The sequence below is a fragment of the Dermacentor albipictus genome, chromosome 7 (genome assembly GCF_038994185.2).
Source record: "Dermacentor albipictus isolate Rhodes 1998 colony chromosome 7, USDA_Dalb.pri_finalv2, whole genome shotgun sequence".
NCBI classification, from domain to species: Eukaryota; Metazoa; Arthropoda; class Arachnida; order Ixodida; family Ixodidae; genus Dermacentor; species Dermacentor albipictus.
The window spans coordinates 20723398-20739189 of record NC_091827.1 but is presented as its reverse complement, the minus strand read 5'-3'; the positions used below and the strand labels follow the sequence as shown (position 1 = coordinate 20739189).

General features: G+C 49.4%; 1 protein-coding gene and 1 non-coding gene across 2 annotated transcripts in view; both read right to left on the bottom strand.

The window, feature by feature from the left end:
- The window catches only part of LOC139047730 (hypoxia-inducible factor 1-alpha-like), a 250417-nt gene that overhangs the window by 146631 nt on the left and 87994 nt on the right, over window positions 1-15792 (bottom strand). The window lies entirely within an intron of this gene.
- On the bottom strand, window positions 4431-4503 carry TRNAT-CGU (transfer RNA threonine (anticodon CGU)). Its single transcript has one exon. It is a non-coding gene; the product is annotated as a tRNA-Thr (tRNA).

Genomic DNA, 15792 nt, shown 5'->3' with positions numbered 1-15792 from the left:
CCCCCGTTCCGCGCTCTTCATTTTAACAAATGTTCTCGTTCTCTCTATGCTACTGCCTCCTCACAATCTCCGCCTGTAAGAGGAGGACACGCAAACGAGACCGCTCTGTGCCCCCCTCACCCCCCCCCCCCCGGGAGGGCCGCCAATGGCACGCTGCCGAAAGCAAGCCGCGGTGAGGGCGAGAGAGAGAACACTGACGCGAAAGCTGCCGAAGCGGCCCGGCCGGCAACAGCGGCAACGCAACGTCGCTCGCGAGCGCGGTTGCCAGGGCGACAAAGGCGCTGATGGATGACACGCACGTGGAACAGCACAAGCAAGCGCGACCGGGGTGCGGCGATGGAGCACAGCTGCAGCACCGACGCTCGCGTCGAGCTGAGGACGGGCCCGCGGGCGAGTGCCTCGGCCCTCCCAGAGCTTTGAGCGCCGCGGCTGCAGCTGAGACCATCGGCGCGGCATAAACAGTCCGCAACTCGGCGAGGAACGGCGTCGTGGTGAAAGATGCCGAGTCTGTACAAGCCCCATGATATAGAGCGTACAGGCGACAGCTAGCACGTGCGCTAGGCAGGTTGGAGAGGTGGTGGAGGTTGATGATCGATGTTGTCATATGCAGGCGGGGTCTGTACGTCTTTTCTTTCGGTGTCGTAAATACGTCACCGCAAGTCGATCAGTCCAGTATGTATCTCGCTGACACTTCCTGGCGCACAGTCCGCGGTCCTTCCGAGAAAAACTGTTCGACACGTTCACGGGGAATTTTTTTTTTCTCTCATGCGGTCGCGAAGCGCCTTCCTTTCATTAAGAACAGAGGCGCTTCCAGGACCAGATAGAAGTGTTCTGTACCGCCCACTTCGCTGCGTACGATGCATTGTGGAGAATCAGCACGGTCGATGCAGGAGTGTGTACAGGCCGATCGCTTTCTTACACTCTGCATAGGAGGTGGGTGGCTTCCATGCGGCTAAGTCGCTTGAGTGACGCGGCGGTTTCAAAACTGAAGTACGAAAGTGCGGCCACGAAGTGTCATACCTACCAGCGTACACACTGCACTACTGTGAGCACTATCGCCCGCTATACAGCCTCTCAAAGGCACGCGTTGTTGACAGCACCAGCAGCGCCCGCGCCTTTCCACACGGGTCTCGGCCCATTCCTCCCCGCGCCCTGCGTCGTAAAGGGCGGCACGTTTACTACACCGCCACGTTGTGTGCCCGCTATCGCAGCGGGCCACGCAACACATGGGCCATAACGACACACATGCACACGCACACATGCACACACACACACACGTACACGCGCACGCACACACACACGCACAGACATCGCGGCAACAACAAAGACTTTCTCCGTGGCTGCGACCCCTGATACCGACGGACACGGTGGGTCATACAGTGGCGAGGTTCTTTGCAGGTACGGGCACTACTGACATGACTGACATGGCCGTGACTGACGACAAACGCTTGAAGGTGACCACGGCAACGCGCAAAGACGTGCACCGATCACCCGCAATCACGTCGATGCGAAGAAGACACGTTACGCGTGTGCAAGGAAAGCTCTGGAGAATTTTTTTTTTTTACATAAATGTTTCTTCTGCTCCTGTGGAGATTTATGCGTGTCGAAACCCCGATCTGATATCGCGAGGCATGGCGCGCAGGGCCGCGGGGTATGGTCAGGATTAATTTCGATCACCTGGGGTTCTTAGCCCTGTGATGACAATGCATAATACGTACACGTCGAGTTTGCAACGCCTCGAAGTGCTGTTTAGTGCGCGGGAAATTTAACGCAAGGCGCCTGGATAGGTTTAAAAATTATGCTGGAGTCCAGTTTAAATTGCGGATATATAGTTCAACGAAACAATTAGTAATTAATTAGTTACTGTATCAATTAGATTATAACTTAAAACAACATTTTATTGCTTTCTTGGAAAGATGTACGTACACCCCGTGGCCAGAATAAAGGTAAATAATTTGTTTCAATTTTTTTCTTGATGCGCCTATGTACCGTGCACTGGGTGCAAGTTAAGGAACACCCCAGGTGGTCGAAATTTATCATGGAGTCCCTCACTACGGCGTGCCTCATAATCATAACGTGGTTTTGGCACTTATAACCCCCAGAATTCAATTAATTGTAATTAATATTACCTTAAAGACATCTTATGTATAGACAGTATACATGTATACACGCGGACACGTGTATACAAGCAGTTCGAAATAAATATTTCACTACAATCAACAGTAAACAAAAAGAAACAGGCAAAACAGGTGACAGCGTACAGCCAACGGTACTCTATTGTAAAGAAAAGAACCAAGAACATGGCAGCCCCTTACCCGCCGCACCAAATAGGCCTCGAACCATCATTTAAATGTATTACGATCTGATCTCACCTGTGGAAATTGCCGTATCGAAATTGCTTAAAGACAGCCAGGGCGTTAATTGGATCGAATGGAACGGCATGAGAATCAAAGGAAGTGAGCGGCTATCAACTATTTGACCGATAACGAAACGTTCGCTTCACCCCTTTTCGGCGAGAAAACTTCGAGTGACCATATATCCTAGATGCGAGGCACTTACGATAGGGAGGGGCCCAATACATATAAACAGAATGCTGCTCCATGGTACGCCCTCGACTTCGATAAAGTCAAACTGGAAATCGTGCTTTGTCAATTGCGATCGCCGCCTTAAGGCTACGGTGAGCAAAACAAACTTCGAACAACAGTATATGATAAAAGCTGATAAAAAGAAAGCATGACAGTGCAAGCGCTGCAGACCCTTCTCGATATTGCCTGATTCAGGAGTGGTGCAGCAGCCGGTGGCACAGATACCATTGTCAACTGTCCATCGCTGGTTGAAAATAACAAAAACACATCCCCATTACATGTTCGAATGTCCTGCGAAGCAAATCTTCCGTGAAGTGCTTACTTAAACGCTATAAAACCAAAAACGACGCGTACAGCTGTCTTTACATTGTAATCTGGATGCAACGTGTTGTCTCACCGAACGTTTAACGTTTACGCATCACAATCTAAGCCGAGGTGTGTAAACTGCAGTTATGCAAACGCATACTCCGAGACGTGATGTCACAGTGGTGACAACAGATCGAAGGTGACGTTCGTCGAGGGAAGAGGATGGGGCAGACGGACCTACGCGCTGACAGAGGTGCGAAGCGAAACACGGAGTTGCAGAACTGACTTTATTTTTTTTTTCACGTTTCATTCCTGCCTGCACGGCCTAATGGAAACTGGCACATGCTCACATGCTCTCGTGCCTCACATGCCTTTATATAAACTGGTATATTTCCCCTCTAAACATCCCTCCCTGCAACTCTCCTCCTACGGTACGACACCCGAAGTTCTTGCGCTTGGTTTGCAGCTGACGTCACGGGGCGACACACACGCAAGTTCGACGCATTTATCATACGTGTGGCGTTGTATTTGACAACCAGGGGCCTTTCGGTGTTATATAGCATGAGTTGCTACAGTCCCGCGATGAAGCGATCGTGAAATGACGTCGGTGCAATCCAGCTATATACGTCAATTCGCTCGGGTATAAAGTGGGGTTGCGTGAGTGAGTCGATCGAGACAAAGCCGACTCGGCCGCAGGCGGCGATGCTCGCTCATTCTGCGTCGACCCCAGCCGCGATTTCGTCGGTAAATTATGTGCTGGCACACACCTGTACACCGCGCGACTTTGACACACGACAGGAAACAGACATCGGACGACGAATGTGGCGTTTTGTGGCGCAAGGGCCAAATGTGGCCGAAGAGCGCCAGGCCAGTGGTAATGCGTTCGCAATGGAGGTATGAATAACGGGCAGATGTTACAGTGGCTGCAAAGGGGCCTAAAAACAGTCCGTCTAAAATGCATAAAACCTACACAAGATAAAATTATGCCGATGGTTAATGGGCTGTACAATGGACACGAAATACAGATTGTGAAGTAATGATAATTCAGTGATATATCTCAGATATAGGAAACAAACATCGCGCACGGCATTCCACCTACAGCTTTTCCCTTCGAACCGTTTCTAGCTATGAGGTCGGTACGTCCGCGGCCTGCTGCTATCAAAAGTGACGTATAAATATCGTCACGTGACCGCTGTTTTCCCATCATAGGCTAATTCCCACCGTCATTTGCGCCGCGTTCCTGACTGCGCTTCCAGCAACGAGTGCTTTCTGGACACCGTCGTATTCAGCCCCATTGTCGGATTCAGCCACGTTGGAGTTTTCAGCCAATCAGAGACGTCGCACGTAGAATCCATGCGAGCCAATCCGGACAGACAATATGGCTAATTCAACAATATGGCGGGATTTATATACATAATAAGAAGCCAGCAAATAAAGACACCAAGGACAGCATAGGGAAATTACTTGTACTTGCTAATTGAGTTTAAAAAGAAAACGATGAAATAATGGAAATGAAAGTGGAGGAAAAAAAAAAACACTAGCCGCAGGTGGGAAACGAACCCACGTCTTCGCATTACGCGCGCGATGGTCTTACCAACTGAGCTACCGCGGCGACATTTTAACGCGATAGAGTTATATAAGGGCCTAGTGTCGCAGAAAATCCGGCGTCGGACGCCGCTTCGGCGAAAGTAATTTTGAACAAAATTCCGAACCACGGATACTCAACCACTTTTCTACCACCGAAGTTGCTCATACCTCGCCTTTCATCCTTTACAAAGTTATTCCTCGGAATTTTGAGAACGGCCGTCCACATACAATTGTAATGAGAGAGAGAGAGAGAGAGAGAGAGAGAGAGAGAGAGAGAGAGAGAGAGAGAGAGAGAGAGAGAGAGAGAGAGAGAGAGAGAGAGACTTTCATCTTCTGAAACGGTAATCAGAGTCAGAACCCGGTTCCCCATAGAGGATTCGTTATTCCAAGAACCCACTGGCTTGGGCTGCCTTCTAGGCCCGGGCGACCAGTCTGCGTTGGTCGTCCGGGTCATCAGAGGAAAGCTTGGCCTGAGGACGACGCAACGAGCTATGGACGCAGCCGCCCGCTCACCCTCTAGTTCTACAAGGCCGCACCTACCCCCCCCCTCCCCCCTTCCTACAAGATGGATTATATCCCGGCGGACACTCAGTCAGTCCATTGCAGCCACGCCTCGGGGGTGCAGCGGGGAGGAGGGGGGAGGTTACTCTGTAAGTGTCCACTGAGTGAACATGTCGATTTGCTATGCCGGTGAAGTTCTGATTGGCTGATATGGGGTACGCGTCAAAGTGAGAGAGGCGTCCCCAGCCAAGAACTCTGACATGTCCACCTTTGTCAATAAACGTTTTCTACTACTACTGCTACAATCCATACGCAGAGAGAGCGTGGAAAACGCTGCGACGTGTTGTCTTTTCGCGATTTTGATGTGTGTAACTGCGGAAACGGCTCTATTCCGAATCATTTGCGCGCTACTGTCGGGTACGACGTCTCTCTCTATGTATATAGTTCTCCCTCTCTCTCTTTCTCTCTCTAGCGTGTTAAAAACGCCTGCTTTTAGCACGCTAGACAACGAGCCCCAAGGCGCGACCGGCGAAATGTCGAGCAAGCTGGCAACGCACCCAGCGACGCTCCGCGGCGTTTCCCTGCACTTGCATCGGACGCCGCGGGGTGGTGGTGGTGGTGTTAACCGAGGGGCAGCACCTGAGCGCATACACAAGTGCCAAGGTCACGAGCTGAATCTCTTTCCAGCTGAGAAGCGAGCGCGCGGCAGCTGAAGAAAAAACGGCAGCCTTTACACACGCTTCTAAAGCGTGAGGACCACGTGATTCACTGTTTGAGCAACGCATCTCATTCACTTAAAGCAGCTGTCAGGCGCGGCGCACTTTTCGGGCGACATCGGCGTCAACACACGAACGGAAAGGAGAAGGGAGAGAGAGAGAAAGAGGAATAAATAAATAAAAGCTAAGAAAGAAGATAAATGAAAGAATGAGAGAGGAATAAATCCGTCGCAGACATCGAGAGACAGCACCGTTGCGTAAACCTCGCACGGAAACCCTCCTGGGTTGACGCGCTTCCAAGGCTCGTCTGGTAGGCTTCCTCGAAAGAAAGAAAGAAACGAAAGAAAGAAAGAAAGAAAAGAAAGAAAGAAAGCGGAGGACTGAGACAGGCTGAATGACGTCACGCGAGAGAAAGCGGGAAGAAGGGGGGGTCTGGCGAGGGCACGCGCGCATTTCGAGCAGCTGTTTACGTCACCGTATATAACGCGCGTCCCGGGTAACGTTAGCCAAGTTTATCAGCGAAGAAAGGTCTGACGACCGAAGAGCTTAAGCATTAAACTCGCATCTCTCACCCTGTTTCCTTAATCTTCTATTTGTTTTTTTTTTGTTTGTTTTTTCTTTCTTTCTTTTCCTTGAGCAGCTTTACTAACGTTGGCTGGGACACCTCATAAACTCCGTTTCACGCTTAGCGCAGGTAAAACGCTGCGAAAGCTGCGCAAGTAGCACGGCCATGCATGCAAGAGGTGTTACGCCAAGCGTTTCGCAATTCAGTTGTTCATCTGCGACGTGTTCTGCAGAACAACTGCACGGTGTATTAAAAACTACGAACCTACATGTCTCCTCCGCGTTTCATTTCAAGGAGATCGTATCTGCAACGTTCGCGAAATACGATGTCACAATATAAGGTACTGGAAAAGGTCCCTTTATCCCTCATAAAGTTAATCCGAAGGACAAACTACCCCAGGAAGTTATTGGTCGCACGTCTGAGACGCAATTTCGCAGTGTATTTATGGATCGATAATGTACATACATACTGTAACTATCCCACTGACATGCATTGTTTTGTTTGCATTCATTCGGTTCGTTCTCACTTTTAACTTCATCTATATTGTCATTCCCCTCCACTGTAAGTTCTTACTGGCGCTGCAGATATTGTAAATAAATAAATAAATAAATAAATAAATAAATAAATAAATAAATAAATAAATAAATAAATAAACTTGTGAACGCAAGCTTAAGTCAAATCGCACATCATTTGTGCACAACTGTGCGATCACTAAAAAAAGAAGGAACTGTTGGGCCGGCTGGCCTGACAAAGTTCTGTTTTCCGGCGCCAAGACGAGACAACAAAACAGACAGGCGCTCTGTCTTGTCTCTTCTGATTGATTGATTGATTGATATATTTATTAATTGAGTGTCTAACGCAACACTGGGACCATGAGAGACGCCGCAGTTGGGAGCTCCGGATTAATTTCGACCACCTCCGTTTCCTCGTAACGTGCGCCTAAATATGAGTACTCGGTCGTTCTTGCGACCTGCCCCACCATCGAAATGCGCTCGCCGCGGCCGGGAATCGAACCCTCGACCTCGTGCTCAGCAGCAACAGAAACGCCACGCACCTAAGCGTGTCCCGGCATTCTCTGTTCTCTAGCTATAGTCTTTGAGCTGGAAAGATAGCGCTACGCGATCATGCGGTCACCGCGATTGGCCGCGCGATTGGCCGATGACAGGTCTGTGTAGACTCCCGGATGACGCAAGGTTTGGGAAAGAGACGGCACACGCGGTCTCCTCCGGACGGAAGCGAAGCCCCCTGGGAGAGGCCGCGTGTCTTTCGAGAGAAGCGAACACGATTTCCCGGCCGCAGGGCAGAAAAAAAAAAAAAAGAACGACGACGGTCATGGCAAGGCCGACACGCGGAAGCGAGCGTAGGAGGGAGGCGAGCTGACACGGTCGAGATTCACGAGAAGCCGCGGCAGAAACTGTACGTACTACGTCGTCACGGAAAATTTTTCGCGCACCTTCGCAAGTTGATCGAGTGCTCTATACGCAAGCCGTTTTCATTTCGCATCAGAAACGAGAAACAGAAACAGGACCCCGACCGAAGTGGTGTTTTCGTCGAAAACGGTTGACCTTTCGGCTTCCATATGGAAGAGAGAGAGAGAGAGAGAGGGAGAGATCAATGGAAGCTGAAGAAGTCAGCTATAAGCAGGGCTTGCTATTTCAGAGGATGTACTTAGGATGACACGAAGAGGAAAATCATACAAGAGGAGAAAACCAAAGAAAAAAAGAGAGCTTTAAATATGTGGACAAATCAAATACAGATGACGTTTTAAAACATTGCTAAATATAGATATTTCACACAGACGTTTAATTCACCTATACGTACCCCTTTGACAACACCTCGTCGGCGTTCTGATTTTATTTATTTATTTATTCGGAAGCGTGAATACCATATAGCGCAATATCAAGTTAGGAACATACAAAAGGCACTTAGAAGTCACTGCGATGACGAAAATTAATGGCGAGAAGGAACAGGCACAAGGGCTTTTCACAGCCTTATACTGTCCTTTATTTCCACGTATAAATGTTTCCCTAGCGTTGTGCGTAGCCGTCATGAATTCATACCGCTTCCACACACAATGCTTCCACGAGAAGACTGCGCCGGGATGACGTGGATAAACGCGAACAAACGCAACGCGGCGTGAGAGACGCCAAATGACCAAACGAGTTCATAAAACGGGGGCCCGCGTGGATGTATGTATGGATGGGTGGATGCTATGGGTTTCCCAGTTGAAATGGGACGGTGGGACGAAGATGTTCCACCTATCTTCACACACATACATACACTAATAATAAAAATTCCAAGCATCAAGCATTCTGCACCACTATTGGGAACCTTGTTTTTGTACGGCTCCGTTGTATATGGTCTCCTACACTTTTCTGACACCAAACCTCTAACCACCTCTTAATAATCTCTGTTGCGGACATGTTTGCTTTCCCCCCGCTACCCCTGTACCCAAGGGCTTCAAAGAGGCCGGAAGAGAATAAACAGAAAGCTGGGCGGATATCTTCACATTCTAATAAAACATGCCCCATCCTTCCCCCAGTTTTCCCGCAGCAAGCAGATGCTTCTTCCTTGACGCACTTCGCTTTGTAAGCACGCGTTCTAAGGCATCCTGGTCTCGCTTCGTGAAGTAAAGAGTTTCCTTTTGAGTTATCACAAACTGTTTCTTTCCTCGTACGTATGGTTACTCGTAGCTAGCAGGTTTCTTTTCCGCTGCCGCTAGCCATGCGCCAGCGCCGAGGGCGCCGCGAGCGGCTTCCACGGCGAAGTTCCGCGCATTGTTGTGAAACGGAGCGCGTCAAGAGACCGACGCTGTCGGCTATTCTCGGCCCCACCAGAGAGCGCCCCCCCCCCCTCCTCCTCTCGCCCCGCGTATGGGAAACCCGTGTCTCTGTCCTCACCACCATACGTCATCGCTGCCCCCCCTCCTCCCACCTCTCTTACCTCCCTCCCTCCCTCTTCTTTTTCTTCCTCCTCCTCTTCTTCTTCTTCTCCTTTTTCTTCTTCTTCTTCTTCGTCTTCTTCTTTCTCCTCCTCCTCCTCCTCCTCATCATCATCATCATCATCATCAGCAGCAGCAGCAGCAGCAGCAGCAGCAGCAGCATCACCTCTCTCTCTCTCTCTCTCTCTCTCTCTCTGTCAATGCGCGCTCAGGAGAGCGCACGTGTGAGGACCCCTTTGCTGCCCTGGCGAACAAAACATCCGTCAATTGACAAATTCAACCGGAAAAGCTATGGGGTTAATTAGCCGACCCGACCCGTCAATCGATGAGCGAGCGGCGGCTTCGACCGCAAGAAGTCGCCCCTGCCGAGGGAAATGCGCAACGCCGCCGCCGCCCGCCGCAAATTCTGGGCACGAAACCGAAAATAACGCCTTCCGAGCGCTAAAACGAGAGAGCGCGCGTGCTCTTCGCAAGCAGTGGCGCTTCGAACTGTGATGACACCGACACGCGCCAGCGTCCCGCGCCTAAAGACAAGCAGGTGGCCCTGATCGCGCAAGGCACGTGCTTGCGCCGGCGGTGCGTTTTTCGGGTGTCCTCACCAGAACCGAACGGAAACGAAAGGGGGAATGCATACTCAAGTCATAAGCAAAGCGGCCATTGTACTCGCGAGCATCGCAGTAACTTGCATTGAGCCATTCGTCAAGCGTAGCGAAAACGCACGCTAAGACAACACTAACTGACGAAGACCGAGACAAATCCGACAAGGGCGCCAGAAGTATTGCAATGCTACAAGCCCTATTCAAGCGCGCTACAATAACGCAAGAATCGACGTGCTGTGCGACAGCCACGATGACGCGAGAAAAAGCAAATGGCCTCCGAGATTCGCTCGCGCTAATCTCGGAGGCCGGGTAAGAAAACGTCGAGGAATGTAAAGGTGGCGTCCACTACACGACGTCAATAACCTGTCTTTTTCGGCTCCGGCCCCACAATCGCGTCCGGCGCATTCGGCCTGTCAAAAACATAGCCTTCAACAGCAGAATTTTAAATCCAGAGGGTGCCTGGTTCGGAATACGGTGGAACTGCATGATCGGGCAGGGCTATTGCTACGTCCTGGACGTATCTGCGATACAGCAGCCACCTGAATATCATCAAGGGTTTTGCCGTTTATCTACGCGTGTCGCAGCGCCTCAGTGGCCATGCTGACCTGCCGCTGAGCACGAGGACGCGGGTTCGATTCCCAGCCCCAACAGCCGCAGTGTGTGAGCGCAGAACGCAAGTACACCCTCGAGTATTTATTATTACTGTTATTTGTTGCGCGCACTACAACGAATCCCGCGTGGTAAAATTTGTGTTGCGGGGCTTCCAATTACAGCGCCATTACGACTAAGCTGTTCTCTTGCCCTTGCAAAAGTTTCTTTAGACGTTCTGCAGAAAGCCTACAAATTTGTGCCTACAAGGCCAATATATTGTCAACAGACAAATTTTGAAGACTAGTCTATGAACAGTCAAAGTACTTGTGGCTTTATGCATTTTGTCGACTATTCTCTGCAGAATATCCTATACAAATGTATATAAGATGTTTATGTATACATATTTCATAGACCATTCTAGAGACAGTGGGTGCATGGCTGTACACTTTGTAGAATGTCTACAGAAAAATCATTTAAACTGGTTTATAGAGATTACAGATTTTTATAAAAAGAACAAATCTATAGCACTTCAAGGCAGTGAATAAGAAATCGTCCACATCAAGCTCGATCCTCTACGGTGGCTTAGCGGCTATGGTGTGGAGCCGCTAAGCTTGAGGTCGTCGGATCAAATCCCGGCCCGGGCGGCCGCATTTCGACGCGGGCGAAATGCAAAAACACGCTCGTGTCCCGTGCAATTGGGTTCACGTTAAAGATCACCTGGTGGTCAAAATTAATCCGGAGTCTCCCACTACGGCGTGTCTCAAAATCAAATCATGGTTTCGGCACGTAAAACCCCAGAATTCATTCATTCATTCATTCATTCATTCATTCATTCATTCATTCATTCATTCATTCATTCATTCATTCATTCATTCATTCATTCATTCATTCATTCATTCACACCAGGCTTCGTCAAACCGAGTGAACTCTTTTGTCTCCCTGAGCCGCGCTGTCGCGTCGGTTCAAGGCGCTACATTGTAAAATAATTTACACCCTTAAAAGTGAATAATGGCGCAAATCTGCATATAACTAACACCCTTGGATGTAAGGGCGTGAGTTATAGACACACACTCTTTAGACTGTCTTTGCACACTCTTACACTGTTTTGAACCCATACACTGAAGGGTGCGAGTTATAAACAGATTTACACCAATATTCCCTCTTTCTATGTCACCATCATCCCTCATCACACCTTTACGTCCCTGTTCCCCTTCCCCCTGTGCAGAGTTGCAGGCTAGAGCGCGTTAGCTGAGGCCGACCACTCTGCCTTCACTCAAATAAATAATCTCTCTATCTACACCAATATTCACGTTTAAGGATGCAAGGGTGGGAGTTATAAACAGACTTGCTTCTTATTCACTTTATGGATGTAAATTACTTTGCAGTGTATTTTGAAAGTAGGACGGCGCACACGTGGACACGTGCGCTTGCACGGCCACGAAACGCGAAAACAAAAATGGTCTGACGCGTGTCGAAAGCCCGAGGTGGAATGCGCGCCTGGTGCAGTGTGGTAAAGACGTTCCCCTCATGCGAGACGCGCCTGCAACACAGGCTTCGCGAGAAACAAAAACATGTTTACATGCGTGTGCGTGGTGGAATAGGGTAGGTGCGGTCTTTGCTACCGTGTACGCTATAAATATGCGACGACGTCGAGTGATCGTTTCTAGATCCGGCGTCTGAAAGCGCACGTTCCACATGACACGCATGAAATATGTACGTTCAGGAGAAAGAAAAAAAAAAGATGCCCGTTTCAGCGATATTTACGATCCCGCTAGCAGCAGCCACCTCCTCCGCTTTTTCCGAGCGGAGCTTGCTGAGCTTGCCATTCGTGAAGAAAAACATTGCTTTACCACCCTCCTATTATCTGCTAACGGGCTACAATCGAGGCCCGCATATACTCGAATGAATGGAATATAGCATTAAGCAACCATCACGATAGAAGAGCATCGTAATGTCATTTTTTCCTGTCACAAGCTATCATTTCCAACGTGCATATGCTACTATTGAGCGAACGTTTTGTGGCGGCGGTTGAGTAGGCATGCTTCGGCGTACGACACGAAGTCACCTTCGCGCTGTCGCGGAAACAGTAAGCGTTTCGACGGTAACGGTTTCAACATATACGAGACACTTCAGCTAGTTTCAAGCGGGGTACGACACTCGAAATGTGGCCCCTGGACCGGGTGCACCATCTTCTGGCGACGAAGAGTGCAAATAAATCTGCAATGTTCAGCAGAGAAGTCCACTATATATATATATATATATATATATATATATATATATATATATATATATATATATATATACAGTTGGACAGTTGTTTCGTCTATATATATATATATATATATATATATATATATATATATATATATATATATATATATATATATATATATATATATATAGACGAAACAACTGTCCCGAGGTTCGCTTCGGCACCCGTCAGCACTTACAAACTGCTCGTCGGGTTTAACGCCGTCTAACGTTAGCACGAACGGGAAAGTCGGTGATGGTAATTTTAAGTCGGTGTGAGTATGTATGCGAGTGAGTGCCGGTGAGCTGATGCGAGCACGTGAGCATAGGAACGCGACTACCGACGAGTGCGAGTACAATAAATGAATGAGCACAGAGCCTAACGACGACATTGCTGAGTGAGTGAGTGAGTGAGTGAGTGAGTGAGTGAGTGAGTGAGTGAGTGAGTGAGTGAGTGAGTGAGTGAGTGAGTGAGTGAGTGAGTGAGTGAGTGAGCGAGCGAGCGAGCGAGCGAGCGAGTGAGTGAGTGAGTGAGTGAGTGAGTGAGTGAGTGAGTGAGTGAGTGAGTATTCGCCCATAGTGACGACCTATGTCCGAAATTTATCAAACAACAAACGCAGTCCCATCATAGACACAATTTGTTAGTAAAATCGAGAGGATCCACGGTGAAGCAACCACCAGGAAGACTTCCCAACGCAAACTTATGTTAATGGAGACTAAACACAGCAGATATATCCAGTGGTTAAAGTCCCACTTGTATAACGCTAACCAAAAATGCATTTAAAGCGCCTCGCACGATGGTCCAGCGCGGGTATCGGGACCGTTGTTTCCGAAAACGACTAACGAACCGGAAAGGACGGTGAGTGATAAACGCGGCGCTCGACGGGGAGCGAACAGCGCCGAACCAACGCACTGCGCCCTGGGCTGCTCGCCCAGGAATAGCCCGAAGGGTACAGCCACGTGGCTTCTTACCACCGAAGGCTCTGACGAAAGTGCGGGAAGGGATGGGTCTTCAATCTTCCGCACGGCAGGCGCGGAAGTGACCTCCGCGAGACCGCCGCACAACGTCGTGAACCCTGCCACGGGAATGACCACGCGGAGGGTCGCGAAAACGGCGAAAGGGCGGCAGTCCTGTGCCGGAAGGGGGCCAGCCGAATATTTAGGCGAACAGCTTGTATTTTACCGGCTCTTCTGGCCATTCTTTTTGTTTTGTTTTTTTGGTCGGTGGTCGGACTTGCACCGCCGACGAAAAAAAGGCGCCAACGCAAGACGCAAGCGAGTGTGTTGCAGAGCGCGTTTGTGTCCGAGTTGTGCGAGTCGCAAGCGACGCCCTGCCGGCGCTAAAGGGGGCGCCCGGCACGTGCCAACCCTCCTCCTCTCACACCGCCCTCTCCCTTTGTGGGAGAGGGTCCGAACCCGCTACGGCTGCGCTGGTTGACGGTGCTCTCGTCCACGGGGTTATCCAACGAGACAACAGGGCCTACCAAAAAATGTCTTTAATGCAACAAATACACGCATTCAAGGAGCATCATTCCTTAAATGAAGCGCATAGCTTTCTCGGCTGTTCGCTTATACACTGAAAATCGATCGTCGATAGTTTCCGCGCAATCTTTTGCGCGCCAAAACGACCATCTTTACGGGGCACGCCGAAGTGGGGGACCGCGGATTAATTTTGGACCACCTGAGGATACTTAATGCGCACCCAGTGCACGGCACACAGGCGCGCTTTCTTTCTTTTTTATTTCATTTCGCCCCCATCGAAATGCGACCGCCGCGACCGGGATTCGATCCCGCGACCTTGCGCTTACCAGAGCAACGCCACAGCTGCTCTACGCAACCACGGGGGGTTATCAACAAAGCTGACTGCGTTCGAAAATGCGCAACGTCTCAACGTGGCGGCTTTCGTAAACTCCTCAAGAGCGGCCAAAATGGGCCAGAAAACACATACTGCCAGTATATATACGTTATTTGATAAAGATTTCCTGGGATCGACTGCAGACATCGGGCGCTGTCTTTTCAGAGGAGATGCGATCTTTAAATTATCCGACAACATTACCGGTGACGAGAAAGGCGGTCTTCAAGAAAAAAAAAAAGAAGAAGAGATTACTGGAGTGGCAGCCCCCGCATGTTTCTTATCAGCACAGACGAAGCCAAAGTTTGCCTATACTTCTACCCTGAAAAAAAGGGCTACATCAGCTGAAATCCGCACACAGGTCATTTCGTTTTGCTCAGTTATTGTAAAGGTTAGCCTACTTAGAAAATAAAATCACGTAGTCTCTGGCTAAAATGTTGCCTTAGGCATGCGTACTAATATCTTGATGTGCCACTTTCACAAGACCTTCCTTCTCAAACCAGTGACAGAAAGAAAGAGGTCGAACATTATCTTTACGGCAAAATTCACCATCCTAAGTAGCACGGAGTAGGAAGAGAGCGCTTCGCATAATCCCCGCTATTCGCTAACGTTTTTCTTGTTTTTTTTTTTCTTCGTGCCTATGGTAAGGTGGCGACGCTCCGGCTTCATTTTCTGTGACTATAAGACGGGTGCGAGATTGGGCTTGTTGCAAAAATGTGCTTTAAAGTCTGATTAGCAGCGCAATGACACCAAAGGGGACAGAAGAAGGAACAGAGCGCCCAGCATGTTTTTTTAAACCTCCCTGCTCGTCACCTGCGGCAATGCTGTCGCGACAAACATCTCATCGCCTCAAAAAGACTGCGCCCGCGGTCTGCAGTCGATCCCAGGACTTACCGTGTTCGGCCGCGAGACCTCTATAACGACCGAACACCGCACAGGTCTTATAACTGTATACCTTTCACGGTGTTCGTTTGAGACGTCATCTCCGCTCCAGCAAATTAATAAAAAACTCCGCGGTGACGAGGCATGTCACTGTAAAATAGTTTACACCCTTAAAAGTGAAAAGGGTGTAAATGTGTCTACACCTTACACCCGCAGGGTGTGAATGATATAGCATACACCCTAAAGATGCGACTTATAGACATATTTACACCCTTTACCACTTTTAAGGGTGTAAATTATTTTACAGTGCAGTGGCATTGCGTGTTCCCACCGCGTCCACAACGCAGCTCGCACGCGAAGCCCCGCGGCTGTTTTGTCTCCCGTATGCAAATCGCGCGCGCAGCTGATGACGTCGGC